Raw genomic sequence first — 21,871 nt, 5'->3', positions numbered from 1 at the left:
AGCACGGAATTTTAAAAAAGTTTGTAATTTGCGATTCTTTCCTTGTTCTATGTATGCTGTACCTAGTTATTCTCTCTCTAAAGTAAAGCCAAGTTCTGCGTGTGTATGGGTATGTGCGTGTTCACATGGAAATGCATGCTTGTGGGTTTAGGGAATGCTAATTTTATAATGAGCCACAAGTTTACTGAGAAAAAACAGAACAATTGTGAGACCAAAGAAGTTGATGACAGATGTGCACATGGGGTGTGGTGCATGGGATGCTGTGGGAAGAACACCAAAGGAGGAAGCAGTGGGGGATGTGAAGGAAGAACACAGAGCTGGGGCAAAGCCGAGAGCCCACTGGGGTTTGTTTTGCCAGGGACTCGGCAGACACAGACCCCCAGTGGACTTGTGGGAGGGTTGTTACTAGGAGCATGTGATCAGGTGCCAGGTATGGAGACGTTTGCGGGGAATCAGCAGGAAAGAGTGTGAGGTGTCATTTAAGGAGACACCACGATGTGTTCTGGAAGAGAGAAATATATGTCCAAGGTAGAGGCAAATTATATAACACAGGTAAACAGTAAGTTATAATCTAGTAGGCAAAAAACTCACAGAGATTTAGGCAGATGCAGAAGAAAAATTCATAGACCTGTTGCTTCCTAGTTCAGCTGGCATCCCTTGGCCCAGATGCCAGTGGTCTACCTCACCCCAGGGTATGCTTTGCTTGGTGGTATTCACACATACATGTACCTGTATTCATTCAATCGTGTGTATACGCGTATTACTCAAGCTCTTGACCAACCTTCTTGAGCTTCTTCCCTGCAGGACATAGCTATGTGTGTACATGTGTACATATATAAATATAGTGGCAAACGTGCCTTAATGTTGGCTATTTGCTAGGCGCTATGCTAAGAGCTTTAAAGCTCATTCCTATTTAATCCTTAAAGCAACCCTATGAGATAGGCATTATTATTGGTTTCCATTTTATAGATGAAGAAACTGAGGCTTCTGAAGGCGAAGTGATTTTTCCAAGATCACACATTAAATTGTTTAGCTGGGACTTCAACTAAAACAGTTTGATGCTGGAGATTATAATATAAATTATATTCCTAGGGCAGATGGCGTCAGTTTACAAAATGCTAGGGCAGTAATTTAAACAGAAGAAGAGGAGCCAGGGACTCACGTTTGAGGTTTGAGGCTGCTTCTGAGTCTCATGGAACCGTTTCATAATACTCCCCAACGTGGATGTATGACATCTTAACCTTGTACTGTGCTCTGCCGTGTTTTATTACTTCTCTGTACACCAGGCAATAGAACTCTAAACAGAGAGGAGAGGTCAGCTTAAGAAAGGAGCATAAAACTATTGAGAGCCCTTTTATTTTTTCTACACCAGTCCCACAGGTCTGAGAAAGTCAAGGACTTGATATTTACCATTCATTGGCTTGACACAAATGGAAATCCACACTCAGAAGCCACAAAAACATAAGAAAATGAAGTTCACCACCTCCCAGCAGTCGTGGTTGTGCGGAAAGGACATGTTGGAGCTGATCTTTGATGGCTGCTGGTTAGTTCCTCGTGAGCAGTGTCAGGCTGGGGACCAGCAGGGAGAAAGGGTCCCTTCTGTTATGAGCTTGGAGAGTGTCTTGACCTTCACAGATGTCTTATATATTGCCTATCTCTGAAGATTAGAATTTTGGTGAAGTTTCTCAAAGGTCACAGAGGCTTCTGAATTCCCAACAATTCATCAAGTACTGCACATTCTTCTGCCTCAATTGTTTGCATCACCTTTCTTCTCTACGACCCCTGCAGCTTGCTTCTTCCTTCACATTTCTCCTCTGTCTTTCACTCTCTCAAATGAGAACTGCATTGGAACCATGTCAAGTTTGAGATTGAATGGTACCGACCTGGGAATATGCAGCCAGATTTCTGCTGCCTGAATACAGCTCCTGAGGTATTTGGGGCTTACTTAGAAAAACAGGGACATTACAACACATTGGTCTGGATGGATGCTAGTAGCCATAGGCATGTAGGTTTCTGTTCACTTCTCTGCTGAGGTTTTGGATAGACTCTGAAGATATCATCGAATTCAGAGAAAATCTGTGATAGATTAAATGCATAGTAGGTGTGTGTATTTTGTTTACTTGTTTATGTAGCCAACATGTATTCTCTACCATTCCTAGGTATAGAAGCTTCTGGAAATTACTCATGCCTGTCATTTTCATTACTGTAGTCCCAGCTCCTATCATGTAGTTGGTACTCCGTAAAGATTTGTTGAAGAAATGAATAGACGGCAAAGTGTGAATTTGAATCCCTAACCAGATGGACATACTCATCTTTGAGCCCCTAGTTCCTACCATAGTGCACAACTGTGGTCAATCTAAACGGCTAATGGAAGCTATTCCTGCAAATTCTGGGTAGATGGGCTGTGGTGAGCCATCAGTCATAAAGAGGAGCAGGCCAAGGCTAAGCTTTCCGTTGGGAATCACACTAGGGCAACAGATGCAGGGAAGGAATTGGGGAGAATCAGTCATCTCTGCTCTTCAGGGCCCCAGTATTACCTGGGCTGACAATGCTGTCCCTTGGTTACTAGGACCCCTACCCCCAACTTGACCCCTACCCTCAACTTGACCTTTTCTGTACAGTGAAATCCTAGGACCCCTACCTCCAACTTGACCTTTTCTGTACAGTGAAATCCTATTCACGTACCCACTTCTACCTTTGATCGTAGGAAATATTTCCATTTTAATAGGACCTTTACCAGTGCTGAACTTTCATCCACAGGAGAAGCCCTAATAGTGGGTACTTCAGAGAACAGAACAGGCCAACGGGGGAGTTATTTGGAGGCAGGTGGTTATTTTCTGTTTTTGCTCGAATTCTATCATTTTGGCATCATTTTACTCTACCTCCACAAAAAGGGAGTCATTTCCTCAGTTACTTTAGTGATATTTCCTTTATTGGAGGGAGAAAGTGACTCTCAGGGAAGCAACCAGACCAGCTAATTGAAAAAAATAAGGCTCTTAGAGAATCCTTAAGATCCTCCCTCACTTCCTCTCTACCACCATTTCCAATCAGCATTCTTGGTAACCACTTCAGAAGACTTCTGCCTCCCTTATGATTTTTTTTTAATAGATCTTTATTGGAGCATAATTGCTTCACAATACTGTGTTAGTGTCTGTTGTACAACAAACTGAATCAGCCGTATGCATACATATGTCCCCATATCCCCTCCCTCCTGAGCCACCCTCCCATCCTCCCTATCCCACCTCTCTAGGTGGTCACAAAGCACTGAACTGATGTCTCTGTGCTATGCTGCTGCTTCCCACTAGCTAGCTATTTTACATTCGGTAGTATATACATGTCAATGCTACTCTCACTTCGCCCCAGCTTCCCCCTCCCACCATGTGTCCTCAAGTCCATTCTCTGTCTACATCTTTATTCCTGCCCTGCAACTAGGTTCATCAGTACCTTTTTTTTTTTTTTTAGATTCCATATATATGCATTAGCATACGGTATTTGTTTTTCTCTTTCTGACTTACTTCACTCTGTATGACAGATTCTAGGTCCATCCACCTCACTACAAATAACTCAGTTTCGTTTCTTTTTATGGCTGAGTAATATTCCATTGTATATTTGTGCCATATCTTCTTTATCCATTCATCTGTCGATGGACATTTAGGTTGGTTCCATGTCCTGGCTATTGTAAATAGTGCTGCAATGAACATTGTGGTACATGTCTCTTTTTGAATGTGGTTTTCTCAGGGTACATGCCCAGTAGTGGGATTGCTGAGTCATATGGTAGTTCTATTTTTAATTTTTTAAGGAACCTCCGTACTGTTTTCCATAATGGTTGTATCAATTTACATTCCCACCAACAGTGCAGGAGGGTTCCCCTTTCACCACACCCTTTCCAGCATTTATTGTTTCTAGATTTTTTGATAATGGCCATTCTGACTGGCATAAGGTGATACCTCATTGTACTTTTGATTTGCATTTCTCTAATAATTAGTGATGTTGAGCATCTTTTCATGTACCTTTTAGCCATCTGTATGTCTTCCTTGGTGAAATGTCTATTTATGTCTTCCACCCATTTTTTAACTGGATTGTTTGTTTGTTTTTTGCGGTATGTGGGCCTCTCACTGTTGTGGCTTTTCCCGTTGCAGAGCACAGGCTCCGGACGCGCAGGCTCAGCAGCCATGGCTCATGGGCCCAGCCGCTCCGCGGCATATGGGATCCTCCTGGACTGGGCATGAACCCGTGTCCCCTGCATCGGCAGGCAGACTCTCAACCACTGCGCCACCAGGGAAGCCCCGGATTGTTTGTGTTTTTGATATTGAGCTCCATGAGCTGTTTGTGTATTTTGGAGATTAATCCTTTGTCTGTTGTTTCATTTGCAAATATTTTCTCCCATTCTGAGGGTTGTCTTTTTGTCTTGTTTATGGTTTCCTTTGCTGTGCAAAAGCTTTTAAGTTTAATTAAGTCCCATTTGTTTATTTTTGTTTTCATTTCCGTTACTGTAGGCGGTGGGTCAAAAAAAGATCTTGCTGTAGTTTATGTCAAAGAGTGTTTCCCTATAAGAGTTTTATAGTGTCTGGTCTTACATTTAAGTCTTTAATCCATTTGGAGTTTATTTTTGTGTATGGTGTTAGGGAGTGTTCTAATTTCATTCTTTTCATGTAGCTGTCCAGTTTGCCCAGCACCACTTATTGAAGAGGCTGTCTTTTCTCCATTGTATGTTCTTGCCTCTTTGGTCATAAATTAGGTGCCCATACATGCGTGGGTTTATCTCTGGGCGTTCCATCCTGTACCACTGATATATATTTCTGTTTTTGTACTAGTACCATACTGTCTTGATTACTGTAGCTTTGTGGTATGGTTTGAAGTCAGGGAGCCTCATTCCTCCAACTCTGTTTTTCTTTCTCAAGATTGCTTTGTCTCTTCGGGGTCTTTTGTGTTTCCATAAGAATTGTAAAATTTTTTGTTCTAATTTTGTGAAGAATGCCACTGATAGTTTGATGGGGATTGCATTGAATCTGTAGATTGCTTTGGGTAGTATAATCATTTTCACAACATTGATTCTTCCAATCCAAGAACGTGGTATATTTCTCCGTTTATGTCATCTATCTTTGATTTGTTTCATCAGTGCTTCATAGTTTTCTGAGTACAAGTCTTTCGCCTCCTTAGGTAGATTTATTCCTAAGTATTTTATTTTTTTTGTTGTTGCAATGGTCAATGGGAGTGTTTCCTTAATTTCTCTTTCTGATTTTTCATTGTTACTGTATAGGAATGCCAGAGATTTCTGTGCATTAATTTTGTATCCTGCAACCTTACCAAATTCCTTGATTAGTTTTAGCAGTTTTCTCATGGCATCTTTTGGATTTTCTATGTATAGTATCATGTCATCTGCAAACAGTGACAGTTTTACTTCTTCTTTTCCAATTTGTATTCCTTTTATTTCTTTTTCTTCTCTGATTGCCGCGGCTAAGACTTCCAAAACTATGTTGAATAAGAGTGGCGAGAGTGGGCAACCATGTCTTGTTCCTGATCTTAGGGGAAATGCTTTCAGCTTTTCACATTTGAGTATGATGCTTGCTGTGGGTTTGTCATATATGGCCTTTATTATGTTGAGGTAGGTTCCCTCTGTGCCCATTTTCTAGAGAGTTTTGGTCATAAATAGGTGTTGAACTTTGTCAAAAGCTTTTCCTGCATCTATTGAGATGATCATATGCTTTTTATTCCTTAATTTGTTAATGAGGTGTATCACATTGATTGATTTGCATATATTGAAGAATCCTTGCATCCCTGGGATAAATCCCACTTGATCATGATATATGATCCTTTTAATGTTTGTTGGATTCTGTTTGCTAGTATTTTGTTCAGGATTTTTGCATCTATGTTTATCAGTGATATTGGTCTATAATTTTCTTTTTTTGTGATACCTTTTTCTGGTTTTGGTATCAGGGTGATGGTGGCTTCATAGAATGAATTTGGGAGTGTTTCTCCCTCTGCAATTTTTTGGAAGAGTTTGAGAGGGATCAGTGTTAGTTCTTCTCTAAATGTTTGATAGAATTCGCCCATGAAGCCATCTGATCCTGGACTTTGTTTGTTGCAAGATTTTTAATTACAGTTTGATTTCATTACTTGTGATAGGTCTGTTTATATTTTCTAATTCTTCCTGGTTCAGTGTTGGAAAATTGTACCTTTCCAAAAATTTGTCCATTTCTTCGTGGCTGTACATTTTATCGGCATATAGTTGTTTGTAGTAGTCTCTTATAATCCTTTGTATTTCTGTAGTGTCAGTTGTGATTTCTCCTTTTTTCATTTCTAATTTTATTGATTTGCATCCTCTTCCTTTTTTTCTTGATGAGTCTGGCTAAGGGTCTTTCAATTTTATTTATCTTCTCAAAGAACCAGCTTTTAGTTTCATTGATCTTTGCTACTGTTTTCTTCATTTCTATTTCATTTATTTCTCCTCTGATCTTTATGATTTCTTTCCTTCTACTGATTTTGGGTTTTCTTTGTTCTTTCTCTAGTACTTTTAAGTATAGGTTAAGTTGTTCATTTGAGATTTTTCTTGTTTCTTGAGCTGAGATTGAATTGCTATAAACTTCCCTCTTAGAACTGCTTTTGCTACGTCCCATAGGTTTTGGGTCATCGTGTTTTCATTTGTTGCTATGTATTTTAAAAATTTCTTCTTTGATTTCTTCAGTGATCTCTTGGTTAGTAGCACACTGTTTAGCCTCCACGTATTTGTGTTTTTTACAGTTTTTTCCTGTAATTGATTTCCAATCTCATAGTGTTGTGGTCAGAAAAGATGCTTGATAAAATTTCAATTTTCTTAAATTTTCCAAGGCTTGATTTGTGGCCCAAGATATGATCTATCCTAGAGCATGTTCCATGTGCACTTGAGAAGAAAGTGTATTCTGCCAGTTTTGGGTGGAATGTTCTATAGATATCAATTAAATCTATCTGGTCTATTGTGTCATTTAAAGCTTGTGTTTCCTTATTTATTTTCTGTTTGGATGATCTGTCTGTTGGTGTAAGTGGGGTGTTAAAGTCCCCAACTATTATTGTGTTACTGTTGATTTCTCCTTTCATGGTTGCTACCATTGCCTCATGTATTAGGGTGCTCCTATGTTGGGTGCATAAACATTTATAATTGTTATATCTTCTTCTTGGATTGACCCTTTGGTCATTATGTAGTGTCCCTCCTTATCTCTTGTAACAGTCTTTATTTTACAGTCTATTTTATCTGATATGAGTATTGCTACTCCAGCTTTCTTTTGATTTCCATTTGCATGGAATATCTTTTTCCATCCCTTCACTTTCAGTCTGTATGTGTCCCTTGGTCTGAACTGGGTCTCTTGTAGACAGCATATATACAGGTCTTGTTTTTGTATCCATCCAGACAGTCTGTGTCTTTTGGTTGGGGCATTTAATCCATTTACATTCAAGGTTATTATTGATATGTATGTTCCTATTACCATTTTCTTAATTGTTTTGGGTTTGTTTTTGTGGGCCTTTTTCTTTTGTGTTTCCTGCCTAGAGAAGTCTCTTTAGCATTTGTTATAAAGGTGGTTTGGTGGTGTTGAATTCTCTTAGCTTTTGCTTGTCTGAAAAGCTTTTGATTCCTCTGTTGAATCTGAATGAGATCTTTGCTGGGTAGAGTAATCTTGGTTGTAGGTTTTTCTCTGTCATCACTTTAAGTATATCCTGCCACTTCCTTCTGGCCTGCAGAGTTTCTTCTGATAAATCAGCTGATAACCTTATGGGGATGCCTTTGTTTTTCCCTTGCTGCTTTTAATATTTTCTCTTTGAATCTAATTTTTCTTAGTTTGATTAATATGTATCTTGGTGTGTTTTTCCTAGGGTTTATCCTTTATGGGACTCTCTGTGCTTCTGTACTTGGGTCACTATTTCCTTTCCCATGTTAGGGAAGTTTTTGACTATAATCTCTTCAAATATTTTCTCAGACCCTTTCTGTTTCTCTTCTTCTTCTGGGATCCCTATAATTCAAATGTTGGTGTGTTTAGTGTTGTCCCAGACGTCTCTGAGATTTTCTTCAGTTCTTTTCATTCTTTTCTATTTATTCTGCTCCTCAGCAGTTATTTCCACCATTTTGTCTGCCAGCTCATTTATTCATTCTTCTGACTCAGTTTTTCTGTTATTGATTCCTTCTAGTGTATTTTTCATTTCAGTTATTGTGTTGTTCAGCTCTGTTTTTTTGTTCTTTAGTTCTTCTAGATCTTTGTTCAACATTTCTTGTATTCTCTCAATCTTTGCTTCCATTCTATTTCCGAGATTCTGGATCATCTTTACTGTCATTACTCTGAATTCTTTTTCAGGTAGATTGCCTATTTTCTGTTCATTTATTTGGTCTTGCAGGTTTTTACCTCGCTCCTTCATCTGTGACATATTTTTTTGCCATCTCATTTTTTTGTTTTTTTAAATGAGTGGGATTGTGTTCCTGTCTTATTGGTTGTTTGGCCTGAGGCTTCCAGCACTGGAGTTTGTAGGCTGTTGGGTAGAGCTGGGTCTTGGTGCTGAGATGAGGACCTCCGAGAGATCTTACTCTGATGAATATTCTCTGGGGTCTGAGGTTCTCTGTTATTCCAGTGGTTTGGACTTGGAGCTGCCACCATAAGAGCTTTGGCCCGACCCCTGGCTCATGGATCAAGATCCCAAAAGCCATGTGGGGCGGCAAAAAAAAAAAGAGAGAGAGAGAGAGAATAATAACAAAGTAAAAAATAAAATTAGACTAGGAAACTAACAGATATGTTAGAAAGAATATAAAAATAAAAATATAGATGAATCAACAACTGGAAGGTACATCAGTACCATAGTAGTATAAAAGAGGAGGAGGGGGAAAAAAAAGGGTGGGGAAGATGTTGGCTGTGGAGGGTGGGGCCTAAGCAAGGGTGCAGTTTGGGTGATGGGCAGGCCCTATGCTTAGGACCCACAGGGCTGGAAAAGGCCCTGGGGACTGTGGGAGGTGGGGCTTAGGCTCAAGGAACAGAAGGGGCCCAGGCGTGCCCCCCTCCCACCCCTGGTCTCAGAGGGCAGTGGACCTCACCTGGGAGCCCATCAGGCTTCCTGGGCTTGAGTGTTGATCTTCTTCTCTCCTGCTCCTCTGGTCCTGGATGACCCCTCCCACCTGCCTCTCCTGATCTCCCCAGCCTCCCTCCTATGCCCCTAGGACCCACGCAGCCTGGAGGGGGCCTTGGAGGGGGAGGGGGTACCGGCCTGGGAGCTCAGCAGGGTCCCCGGCCCCAGTGGGCCAGGTGATCACCCTCCTCTCCTCTCCTGCTGTTCCTGGAGTGTCCCTCCTGCCTGCCTCTCCTGATCTCCCTGGGCTCAGGGGCGCCGATCCTATCTGGCCTCCACGTCTCCTCCCCCCTAAGTCCCCCCACACTCTACCCGTTCACTTGGGGGTTCCTCCCATTTCCCTGGGCGTCAGGGTCCCCCACCAGCAGCTGGCAGGTGCCCTGGTTGTGGGGAGATGCTAACTCGGCGTCTTCCCACCCCGCCATCTTCCCCTATGATTTTTTATTAGGAAAAGCAATCCCACTTGGGGAAAAAAGGCATTGCAGCTAGCATATTTGAAGACTATATTTTATTGATTGATTTTTTAAAAACATACATTTTTAACATAGTTTTTGTTGAAGTTATATTTATGTGGTGTCAGCCCTTGGACAGAATGTGACAATGTATGCACAGTATAAATGAGTGAAATTCTGCATGTACAAGATGTTCAATTAATGATGTATGAAATATGTTGCATGTAATTTTCCTTTGTATAATACTTATATCTAGAGTATTACTAGTTTTTTCAGATTTATATGATGCTGGATATCCTCTTATGTAGCTCTGAAAGGAGCTCTGGACCAAGAGTCAGGAGCTCTGGGGTTTAATCTTAGCTCTGTTTCTACCTTTCCCTTGGGCAAATAAGTTTTCTAAACCTCAGTTTCATAGTTTTTAGAAGGGTATTATTATAGTTTATGGAATAAAAGCTCTGGAGCTTGACAGTCTTGGATTCCAGCTAGATTCTTACAAGCTACATGATGCTGTGAAACTCATTTCTCCTCCCTGATCCCTTTATAGGGATAATATCAACCCTTACCTAACAAGTTTACATATTAAGAGATATAATCTATGGACTCCTGCCTTAGAGTTGGCTGTAACAGGAATATGGTACATAAACACTGCCACTGTAATAACCAGGAAAAAAATAAATTACAAAAATCAACTTGTCAAAACAAAAGAGAGCTATAGGAGCAACAGAAAGTAGATAAACTAAAACCCCAGAGAAGGAAGATCCCTTTATAGGAAATCCAATGGTCCTTGGCAGTTTTTTTAACTGGAGGCATTTGCAAATTTTAAGATTGGCCTAAGGATTGGACTTAAATCAAATGGAGGGTTTTATGGAGGAAAGATAAATCAGGAGAGGTTTTGGAAGTCAAGATCAGGCATGATAAACTGGAAAATAGAGGAGCCCCAAACACAGGGAAACTTGCTGAGTTCTAGGAGGATATGGGAGACTGGGAGGCTGGGTGGGAACAGAGAAGTGAAAACTCCCACACTCCTGCTGTGCTTATAGTGTGACCAGTTGTCTTAGTCTATCTGGGAAGCAGAGGGTTCCCAGAATGTGGACCTTTAAGTTTTAAAACCAGGAGAGTTCTAGGCAAACCAGAATGAGTTGGTTACCCTAGGTGTTAAGGAGAAAAAGTCCCACTGTAGGGAGGGGGGCGGCTACAAAAAATACATAACTCATCTCTTCCTCAAGACATTTGCCAAATATGTGACTTCTAGAAGGTGTGGAGCTGAAGAATTAACTTCAATGTATGCAAAGTTTATACTTTCAGAGTTGAGGAGATTGAGACATCAATGTTCCCAAACAAAAGCCTGGAAGGGGCATGCCTGAGGAGCCAAATATGCAATAAATCTTACTAAAACTGCAACTCAATCACAACCCAATCTATCCATGATAGGAGTATAGTGATCAGCTCCTCACTGTCTCTGTGTAACAGAGGAAACGGGGACCCCTTTTGGTAGAAAATATCATATGAAGACTCTATGGTTCTTTTATCTCAGTGTTCAGAGTAGAATAAAAATGACTAGACACAAAAGAGGCAGGAAAATTTGTGCAATAATCAAGGGAAAAAAAATAGCCAATAGAAACAGACCTGCAGGTAAGGTAATAAAATTTGCAGACAAGGAGCTTACAATGACTGATTAATGTGCTAAGGAAAATTGAGAAGATAGATGAAAAAATGAAAGATTTTAGAATTCAGTGAAGAATTGTATATAAAAAGAATCAAGTAGACATTCTAGAACTGCAAAACACAACATTCAAACAGGAGTCTGGACATAGCAGAAGATGTAATTAGTAAACTCAAAAACTGGTTAATGGACGATATCCAAATTGAAACAAAGAGAATAAGGAATGGAAAGAACAAGAGCCATATGGAAAACAACCAAAAGGTGTAATACATGTAGTTAGAATTCCAGAGGGAAAGAAACAGTGAGGCAGAAGCAAATATTTGAGTAGAAAATAGTCAAGAATTTTCAAAATTGATGAAAACTCACAGATTCAAGAAGCTCGATGCACTTTAAGAAGATAAAAGCAAAACAAACTACATAGGCACATCTTATTTAAGCTGTCAACAGTCAAAAGACAAAGGAAAAAACCTTAAAACAGCCAGAAGAAAAAGACACATTACTTTCAAAGAAGAAACAATAACTTTCTATTAGATGTTATTGGAGCCAGAAGACAATGCAATTACATCAATGAAGTGATGCGAGTTAAAAATTGCCAATCGGTCTTTCTATACCCAGTAAAAATGTTCTTCTATAATGAATGATAAAGAAAGACCTTTTTAGACAAACAAAATATTAGAGAATTCATTGCAAACAAGTAGGCATTGCAAGAAATACTGTAGGAAATTCTTCAGGCTGGAGAAAAATCCCTAGTGGAAGCAGGAAGAAATGAAGAGCACCACACGTGGTAAATAGATGAGTAAATATAAACAAATACTATCTGTTTTAAGCAACAATAAGAAAATTGTCCTGTGGAGTTCATAATATCATAGAAGTAAAAGGACAAGTCAACAATAGCACAAAGGGTGCAAGGGCAAAAAAAGTAATGAAGCTAATGTTTCTTTTGTTATTTAGGAAGTGGAAAAAGTACTAACTTAACATAGACTGTTAAATTCAGGATTGCTTATTGAAATGTTTAGGATAATTACTAAAAATAAAATACAAGGATATATAACTAAAGAGCTAATAGAGAAGAAAATATTGAGTATAAACACACTTGAGGAATTCAAAAGAAGGAAGGAAAGCATGGATAAAGAAATAAAATTATGTGAAAATAGAAAACTAAAAGCCAGTGAGTGTCATAATTACAATCAAGATAATAATTGAATTTTTAAGACTCATCTATGTGTCAATTATAAGAGACATAAGTTAATTATGAAATCACAGCTAGGTTAAAAATAAAAGGATGAAAAGAAGGTGCATCATGAAAACAGTAACAGAGAAAAGCACAATGCCTGACACATAGACACTTAATAAGTACTTGATAAAAGAAGGGAGGATGGATGGAAGGAAGGGAAGGAAGGGAAGGAACAGAAGGAAGGAAGGAAGAAGGGAGGGAGGGAAGGAGGAAGGAATGAATAATACAGGAAATGTGTTGAGGCAGAGTAAAGTAGAAGTGGGGGCCAGTTCAGATGCAGTGAACTTCCAGGTAAAAAGATAATGGTAGCATGGAATAGGTAGAATAGGTGGATGCAGCAAAAGATAGGGTGAAGTGTACAGATTTGAGACATATTAAGGAGACAGGCTCAACATAACTGCTAATGAGTTGAGTATCATGGCTTGGAAAGAGGTATCAGTGGTGATGTCCAGTTTCTATTATGAATACCTGGGTGGATGAAGGTGCCATTTATTAAGCCAATTAGGAGCAGATTTAAAGAAAGATCTTGAAAGCCTCTAATGGACTTTCCTTCCTTTCTGCAGAGTGAAGTGAATATAATCCAGTCTCTCTTTGAAGACTGAGGAATTTACAGAGGCAAAGCATACTCCTTGGGCTCAGCAGGGAATATTGCCCAGGGCTGTAGATAGAGATGCAAAGCTGTAGGCACTGAAGCAGAACCATTTACAAAGAAAATCTCAGTGCTTATTAATTAATTAATTTATTTATTTTGGAGTGAGGCGCTTGTCCTTGATATCAGTTTGTTTACTTAACAAATTTGGTCTTTTTCTCATAAATTACCGTATTTCATGATTCTTAATATTTACAACTTAATATCTCAGAAATTGGGATGTGTTTTACTAGTCATTGTTCATGCCTGAGAATTACTATTTGTAACACCTGAGGCAGATAGTTTATTTGGGAATGAGTCTCCAAGGTCAGCAGTGTGTGAGTGAACAGGGAAGGAGAGAATGTCAACGCAAAGTAGTGTCATTGAATGGCCAGGGCTGTAGGTGACTAGTAAATCATCCTGGAATTTCTGTGGAGACCCTTGTAAAGTGTTGCTCAGAACCACCTGCCTGAGGATATTGCCTACTGTTGGTTACAGGTTGCCCCATGGGGCATGAGCTCTGCACATCTTTTGTTGCAAGTGTGCAAGTACCAAAACTACAGGCATCCCACACAGCAGTGTCAGAGAAATTCTGGAGCATAAAGCAAGATAGAAGTGAGCCAAAGTCTCCACAAAACTGTTGAATGTGAAGTAGTGCACAAAAGGCATCTGTGGTTTATGATTTAATTGCAGTTCTTTCTTTGTTTCTTTCTTTCTTTCTGTTACCTACAATAATGGTCTGTCTTACAACTGATCACATCTTAGATTTAATGGAACACAACAGACTTGTGTTCCATAGGTAGGTAGGTAGGTTGACCTTGCAAAGATGAATCTTGTTGAAGTGAGATTTGAATAAACAACATTTGTATAACTAAATTAAGCCATTGGTGTCTGCAAGGCAGAGATTGTACTCCTTCTATCACTTGCCCTCACTGGAACTGTACAGGCCACATACAAGAATTTCTCTAGTATGGAAAGTTTTTCACCTGGAAAGAACAAGTCGCATGGCAGGATGGTAATCTGTCATATAAACTGGTAGAGAGGAGAATTTTCATTTTTGTTCCTAAACAACTGAATCCTTTTTTTTCAAATGAAATCTTTTCCAGAACCCTATTTTTCTATTTTGTAATACATAAAAATGGAGATTTATATACTGATTAAAGCAGGATTTGGCAGTCCCAAGACTCCACAGCTGTATGACTCCTTATCTCCTCTAAGGGGCTTCTGAGGTTTTCATATGGAACCTCAGAGTTCCAACAACAGGATTAGGAGCCTGTGATTCATAGGAGATTGCCCCCCACAACCCTCAAGGCATTTATTTAGTGTCCATTCACTCTTATTTTAGCCACAGTTCTAACAGGTTTAGTTATTTGGTTTCTTAGCTTAAAACAGATTTATAAGCAATAAATTACAGGGAAGGAAGAGCTAGTCAAGGCTGGTATGGTGATCTTCACACAGAACAGAAGCTGGAAGCTAGGATTGTTAACTGCAAAATTACAGAAAGCAGCTTTCTAAAAAGGACAGTATTCAAAAATATTTAGCATGTGGACAACAATCCAATCCATGTCAATAGTTTATGAAAGTGTCAGAATACTGTGGGAACATGGAGGAGATTTTTAGTATTATAAGAGCATTAGCAATCCTCTATTTGGTATAATTCTTAAGGTACCGAAACATAATATAATTTATAATAATTTCCACCAAAAACAGCTTAAATCAAATAGATTTGATATATAATGTGTCACATATCAATTAGGTGGAACATTTGTGTGAGTAGAGCATTTTATTTCTCAAAGTTATTCAAGAAATAAGACATCACTGTGGGTATTGGTATTCTTTTTTCTATAAGTGGTAGAAAATTCAATTGTAACTGGTATACAGATAAAGGGAGTAGTTGAAAGTCAAGGAGCTTCAGGTGGGGTTTGACCCAGGGGTTTACTTATGTTACCAAGGACATGATTTCTTCTGTTCTTTATTTTGCTTTCCATGTTTCCCATAGGTCTGCCATTTCATGGCTACAGGATGGCTAGTTGCTTCTTCATTCATGTCCAACAGGAGTGGGGCAGAGGGCAATGAAGGGGGAGACGGAGAGGAGTTAGTGTTCCTTCCTTAATCATTAAGAAAGAGTCCTCAGTCTGATTGGGACAACACAGTTAATATACCAATCCCTGATACAATAACTATAGCAATAGGAATGAGATTTTATTCGTTGTTTTAGGCCAATCAGGGTCTACCTCTTGAGCTAAAGATGGTGTTAATCCCCATGGGCTCCATGGTGATATACATGGAGAAATAACTGCCTGGGGTGGTAACAGATCTTACCCACACCATTGACTCTCGAGGTAAGTATCGACCAACTGACTCTAAGCTCAATGAAGTCAGGAGTCATCTTTCTCTTGTCCGTAAATATAGCTCCAGCATGAGTTACAAGGCCTATCATCACAAGAACTTAAAAAATATTTATTTGTGAATGAACAGATCAATGTTTTTCTGTTTGGGAAAATGCACAAGATTTTAATTTCATTTTTGTGCTTCTTGATGCACCCTGGTTTCAGTTGGTGAGGAGCTTTTTTTGGCTTAACAAGAAGCAGGAAGCATCAGGATCAGTATTGTCTAACAAGAAACATTTTCTCCAAGCTGTTCAGCACCATTTACAACACAAAAGAGGTTGAAATCATTTGGAATAAGGCAAAATGAAGTGAGTCATTTATTTATCTGATTGTGGGTATCAAAAGGAAGAGAGAGGAGGTGAAAGAGAAGGGCAGGAAAAGGAAAGCATAAGAAGGAGCAGAAGAAGAATAAGAAAAGGAAGAAAGCAAAGAAGAAAGAAGGAAAGGGCAGGGAAGAAGGAAAGGGGGAAGAAAAAAAGAAAGGGAGGGGAGGGAGCTATAAGTAGAATCTGGCTTCAGGGCAAAGGCACTTTGAGATGGTGGTTAGTGTGTGACATGAATTTGCTGAGTGTGTGTGTGTGTGTGTTTCTTTTCCTGATGAAGTAAACATCAAGCCTAGTTTGAGGCTTTAAAATTGACCAAACAGCTATGAGAATGTAGACAGCAAGTTATAAATCACACAGTCACTTGGGTGAGGATAAAAGTCCTGGGCCAAATACCTGAGTATCCACTTCATAATAGGAATAATAAGTCTATTTGAAAACATGACCCAGACCCCAAGCTATAGTTTAGTTTTTTGGGTTTTTTTTTCCTAGAGGACTGTCTGACATGTTTATATGCACATATTGGAATTGTATCCAAAGGGGTAAAAAAAACAATTGACTTTCTGACTTTATAGCCTGTCATTGACTTTTAAGGTATTTCGTGAAATGAAGTAATAACTTCAAGATCAAGGGCATTTTCCTTTGGGTCTTCATCAATTATTTCACTTTCTCTTGGCAATGGCCTCCACCCACTTCTTCTGAAATATCAACCACCGGGCTGACGTTGCACTGGAAAAACTTACTCTCTGCCTTCCTGAATGCGTGTTTCATGCATTAAATTGTTTTAATCACTTCAGCTTTTACTAGAGTTTGGCAATTGGTACACATTGCTGAATTGTGTGTTCCCAATTTAATGCTTTTAGAATGTATTTAAGTAAGTTCCAATGCATTTAGTCATTGCTATTCAAATGAAAGAACCATATTTCAAGGAACAGAGTCCAAGGAGAGAGATGAGGTGAGTAATGGGTAATAAGCAAAAACCATCTATCAAGGCACATTGGGGGCTGAAACAGATGGTGAAGAAATGCCCCCGAGTCTATTCCCCTTGGCCGTGGAGGGCCTACTAGTTTTATTTCCAGCAAACATACACTTTGGCTAGCTTCCCCTCATAGCTTCTGGCTGATCTTTCCTATTTTAAGATCTTGGTGAAGTAGGAAACTTACTTGTTTCTCAGACCTAAACTCATGAAAAAGTCGGCCCCATGGGGAAGATAAAGGTCAAACTTAGGACCCCAAAGCAGCAGCTGACATTTTTGAAGGGAGGGCTGGCACAGCCCCCATCCTTAGTACTGGTTTCTAATGGGTGTTAGTAGGAATAGAACAAAGGGACGGTGGAGTTGAGAGCAAACATTCAAAGTAGATGAAGTGTGTCCCCTTCTCTCCACTTTTATTACTCATCCTCCAGGTTCTCAGGACATTTTGTGGCACCACAAATGCCCAAGTTTTAATGCTGGACTTCTCTCTTTCTTTGAAAAATTTACCCAGCTTCTGAGCTTCCAGATCTTCAAGTAGAAAGTAGACAGGTTGATACCAACTTCTCAAGAATGATGTGTGGCTTACACAAGATAATGATGTGCTTCCCATTCCACATTCTCCCTACCCCAGTCTTCTTTGCAGAATCAGGGGAGCTAAAGAGGAGCTAAAAAGGCAGGTAGGTCTCCATCACAACTGGGTGTCTAGGACTTAAAATTCTAAAAGTAACCCTTCAGGCAGTTTAGCAATTTGTGTGATATCAGCAGTGTGGCTCATCCAGAGCAATCCTATTTCTATGAATTTATCCTAAGGAGACATTCACCTAAGTATGCAAGGTGCACATGTAACGATCCACATCACATCATTTTTTATAATAACAAAGAAGTACAAAGCCACCTAGATGACCATCAAAAGGGTACTGGTTAAATATGGTGCATCCATAGAATGAAATAATATTCAGCCTCTAAAAATGATGTGCTAACTCTTTAATAGTATTAACATTTGTCCATGTCACATTGCAAAATAAAAAATGAGTTTACAGGTCAGCATGTGTAGTGTGATTGCATATATGAATACATGTATCCATAGCTGTATCCATACTTCATAGCTGTGCAAAATCAAGTGGCTACAGAGAGATGTCTGGAAGGATGCTAAATAAGATTTTAACATTGTTTTATCTTAAAGTAGTGACAACTTAGTAAATGCCACTTTTCTTTGTACTTTTCTACCTTAGGTGAATTTTTTTAAAAAAATGGGCCTATGCCATATTTATCTAAAACACTAAAACTGTATGTTCCCTGAATATTTTTGCACCAGTTTGAAACCCTGAGCACGGATATTTCTGTCTCAGTCTGCACTGAACTGTACCTCATCTGTTCTCTAGTGCTATAATTACCTAGGTAGCTGATTATTTTCCCACTAGACTGAAATCTCCTTTAAAATCAGGATTTCGCCTTTACCCCAGGCCTCAATGCCACATACCATTGCAATAACTGATACTCAGTGAATGGTTTCAATTTTTGAATCTAGAAGTTTGGTGATCTGGAAGCTATTATCAGCGAGGCCATGATCAACACCTTCTCCTGAAATGACTCATCCTAAAACAAAACTAGAATGACCTTGACGTTTCCTTCTATTCCTAACCTTGTCATTCTGAAACTGAACTTGTTTTTTCCTCCCAAATCAAATGAAATCAAAGAATATAACATACATGGATCAGCTTTATAGATTCTAAAATGCTATAAAAATATAATGTGGGATTAAAAATTTAAAAACCCAATACCAACGGTGATAACAGTGACCTGCTGTATATTGATGCTAACATAGAGAAAGCAAATTCTAGTAGGATCCAAATAATTTGCTATTGCCATTTCTCTCTCCCTGCCCTCACCTCTGGGCATTAATTGCTTGTGGAGTTAACACTGATACTCAGTTTGGGGATAAAAGCAGGACCTGACCTGGATTTGTTCCACATTGCCCATGCCCTAGATTGAAATGTTAAAGGACTTAGAATAAAAAAAGTTGCATTTTCAGTAACAGCTTCACAGTGCTGGGGGAATTAATGTCAGCCAGGCAGTGATTTCCCAGTGGTTAGGTTTGTAGCAAAAGTCTTCAACTTTTATGTGTGGCCTGTTTGAAGTTGAAAATTGTTGTTAGACTCTCCAAAGTTGTTTGAGGTGTCACTCATCCTTCCCTTTTGTGTTGGGGTGAGGATGTGAAGCACAGTGGCTGGGAATAGTTCTGTGACTACCACCCCCAAGGCAGGTCTCTGCCAGGGCCCAGTTGAGCCCATGTCCCAGGGAATTCAAAGCTTTCAGCGCAGTGCAGCTCGGCATCCATCTGCAGCCTTATCACCCACTACTCCCTTGCAGGAACTCTCCACTCCAGGAGGAGGGAGGATCTCATGGCCCCAAGAATGTGCCATGCAAATGCACATCTCTAGCATTTTTATTCAACATACAATTTGCCCTCCTAGGATATCATTTTTTTTTTTCAGGGAGGCAGCGGCACAGGGTAGTAATAATAATAATAATAGAATAGCAGCAATAGTAGTACTGGCAGCTAACGTCTTATTCAGCGCTGATTATAGGCCAGAGACTTCATATAAGATGATCTATTTTGATTCTCAGTAACCCCATCAGATAGGTATAAATATCACCATTTTATGGATGAGGAAATTGAGGTCCAGCAAGCTTAAATGAATTAACCAAGGCCACACAGCTTATAAATTGGGATTTGCATCTTTGAGTCTGGCTCTAGAATCTGTGCTCTTTGTCATTATCAACACCTAAGAAGGCACAGTCTTGGAAGCAGAGAAGGCTACCTTCCAGTCTTGCCTCTGGCACTTACTGATTGTGTGACCTTGATCAGATGTCTCTCTCATCTATAAAATGGGGGTAATACAGTTTCCCTTGCTGGGTTGCTGAGAGAATCAGAGTTAATACTTGTCAGATGCCTAACCAATGAATGGTAGCCACTGTCACTGACCTTTGTTCATTTCATTCTAATCATTTTTCTAGATCATGCCCTACTGCCCATTTCTGGCTACCTGAGCCCAGGGTGATGGCTCCTTCCTCCTGACCTTGTATTACTCAGTAAACATTTTGTGTTCATCTCCAGGAGAGGCAAAAGAGCTACGAGGAGTCCAAAGATCTAAAGCTTAGGTGTTCCTCTGCTAATAAGCCTGGAAGAACCACACAACCCAACATTTGTGGGTCTGAATAGACTGGGAGACATGGCGTCCCAAACAGACATCTACCAGTGTAAGAGTAGGGTAGCAATTCAATTCATGGACTTTGAAGTCAGAGTTTAAATTGCAGCTCTTTGAATGCTCTGGGTGAAGCAAATGGCTGTTACTATAAGACAGTGCACCCAGTGCTCATTTTATGCCCTGATAGTTTGACATTCTTATTATAGAGACTGGGAAGCTAACAATGGCATTTTGCCCAGACTCCATTGCAGTTAGGGCATCCATGCAAGATTGGAGGCAGCCCTGAGCAATGGGAGGTGGTGGCTGTGGACAGCGAGAGCAGATCTTCATTGTGAAGGAGGCTTCTGTCTGGTCTATACAGCTGTAGCACCATTTCCAGTCTCCAGTCCCTAGAGTCAGACATGCTGATTGATGGCCAATGGAGTCGGTGGTGTAAGTCAGCCTTTCTCCGGGATGGGTCCATATACTTGGCTAGTAGTACCCAAACCCAGTTCTCTGGTCCTCTAGGAGCTTCTGTAAGCTACACAGTATCTTTTAATAAAATTTTCCTGCTTGAATCGACTGTGTTCTGCAACCAAAGGTCTTGACTGATACACTAGAAGTGTTACTGTAGACTAATTATTTAACTTCTTTGAGCCCCAGTTTCCTCTTCTGCAAAATGATGTATAATAAGGGCTTGCCTCAAATGAAATAATGCTAAATGTAGTGATAATAATGATAAATGTAAAATATTTTTCACAGTATTTGGTACAAATGAGTTCTCACAGAGGACAAGCGAGTACATAGGAAATTAGAATTAGGTGTGATACATAGCCAGTGATGGTAGAAGTCACACAGAAGTTTGCAGTCCAAAGGAGGAACATGAAACACAGATCGTCTGGTCAGGAAAGGCTTTTTGGAAGAAACAAAACAAAACAACAAAGCAGTGCTAGGTTGAGATCTAAAGTCTGATTCCAAGACAGCCGTGTGCAGGGGGTATGGGAAAGGAGGAATGGTGGTGGCTGAGCCTGTTCCAGAAAGAAGGAACAGGATATGTGAAGGTCCATAGAGAGGAGAGAGCATGCCTTGCTTGAGGAACTGAGAGAAATTTATTGTGACTGTAGTGGAAAGTATAAGGAAGGGATTAGGAGAGGGTGTAGGTAGACCAGACAGTGAACAGCCTGGAAAACAGCCTGGAGGGGTTTAGAATTCATTGGCCTTTCCCATGAAAGCCACTAGTCTGGGGAATGCCTAGTTTTGCTCCCTCAAGCCACCCTTTTGCAAGTATACATAAACTCAGTCCAACTAGACTGCAAATTTCTGGAGGGTAGGGAATGTATTTCATACCTCTCAAGGGCACTGTCTTGCCTATGTAGCTTCTCCACAAATATTTATCAATTGCCCTTGGTGTTAAGTAAAGTTTAATGGAGCATGTACTTTTGTCTGGAATACTTTGTGAAATAGCAAATAGCTTTCCATTTGAGTAAAGACATTTGGGCCCCACCCAACACTTGTATGGAAAGTTTGTTCCCTTGAACTAGCATGTCTTTGGTGCGGTGAGAGCTGTTTACAAAGTGAAGGACTTATGGACAGGATCCCTCTCTCTTTTGGCCTCGTTTGTTTTTTCTTTCCTACTATGACATTAATTATTTCCTAACCACTTGAGTTTTGTTTTGTTTTGTTTTTTTAACTTAGAAATCATGCCATAAGGTTGAAAGGGTTATGTGCAGATTTTCTTGTTTGTTTTTGTTTTGTAAGATGGTATTTCAGCATTCCAAAGAACACTCTTTAGCCTAGTTGGGCATTTCTGTTTGCAGGATGAAGGGCGAGTCTGGAATCATCCTGGCTATTGCCCTGTGGATTTTGGAGAACATCTTAAAAGGTCTTTGTAGTTTCTTGAGGAAGAATTGAGACTGGAATTAAGAGGAATTTGGTGGAT

This window comes from Hyperoodon ampullatus (genome assembly GCF_949752795.1).
Source record: "Hyperoodon ampullatus genome assembly, chromosome: 4".
Classification (NCBI taxonomy): Eukaryota; Metazoa; Chordata; class Mammalia; order Artiodactyla; family Ziphiidae; genus Hyperoodon; species Hyperoodon ampullatus.
This window is presented reverse-complemented; position numbering follows the sequence as displayed.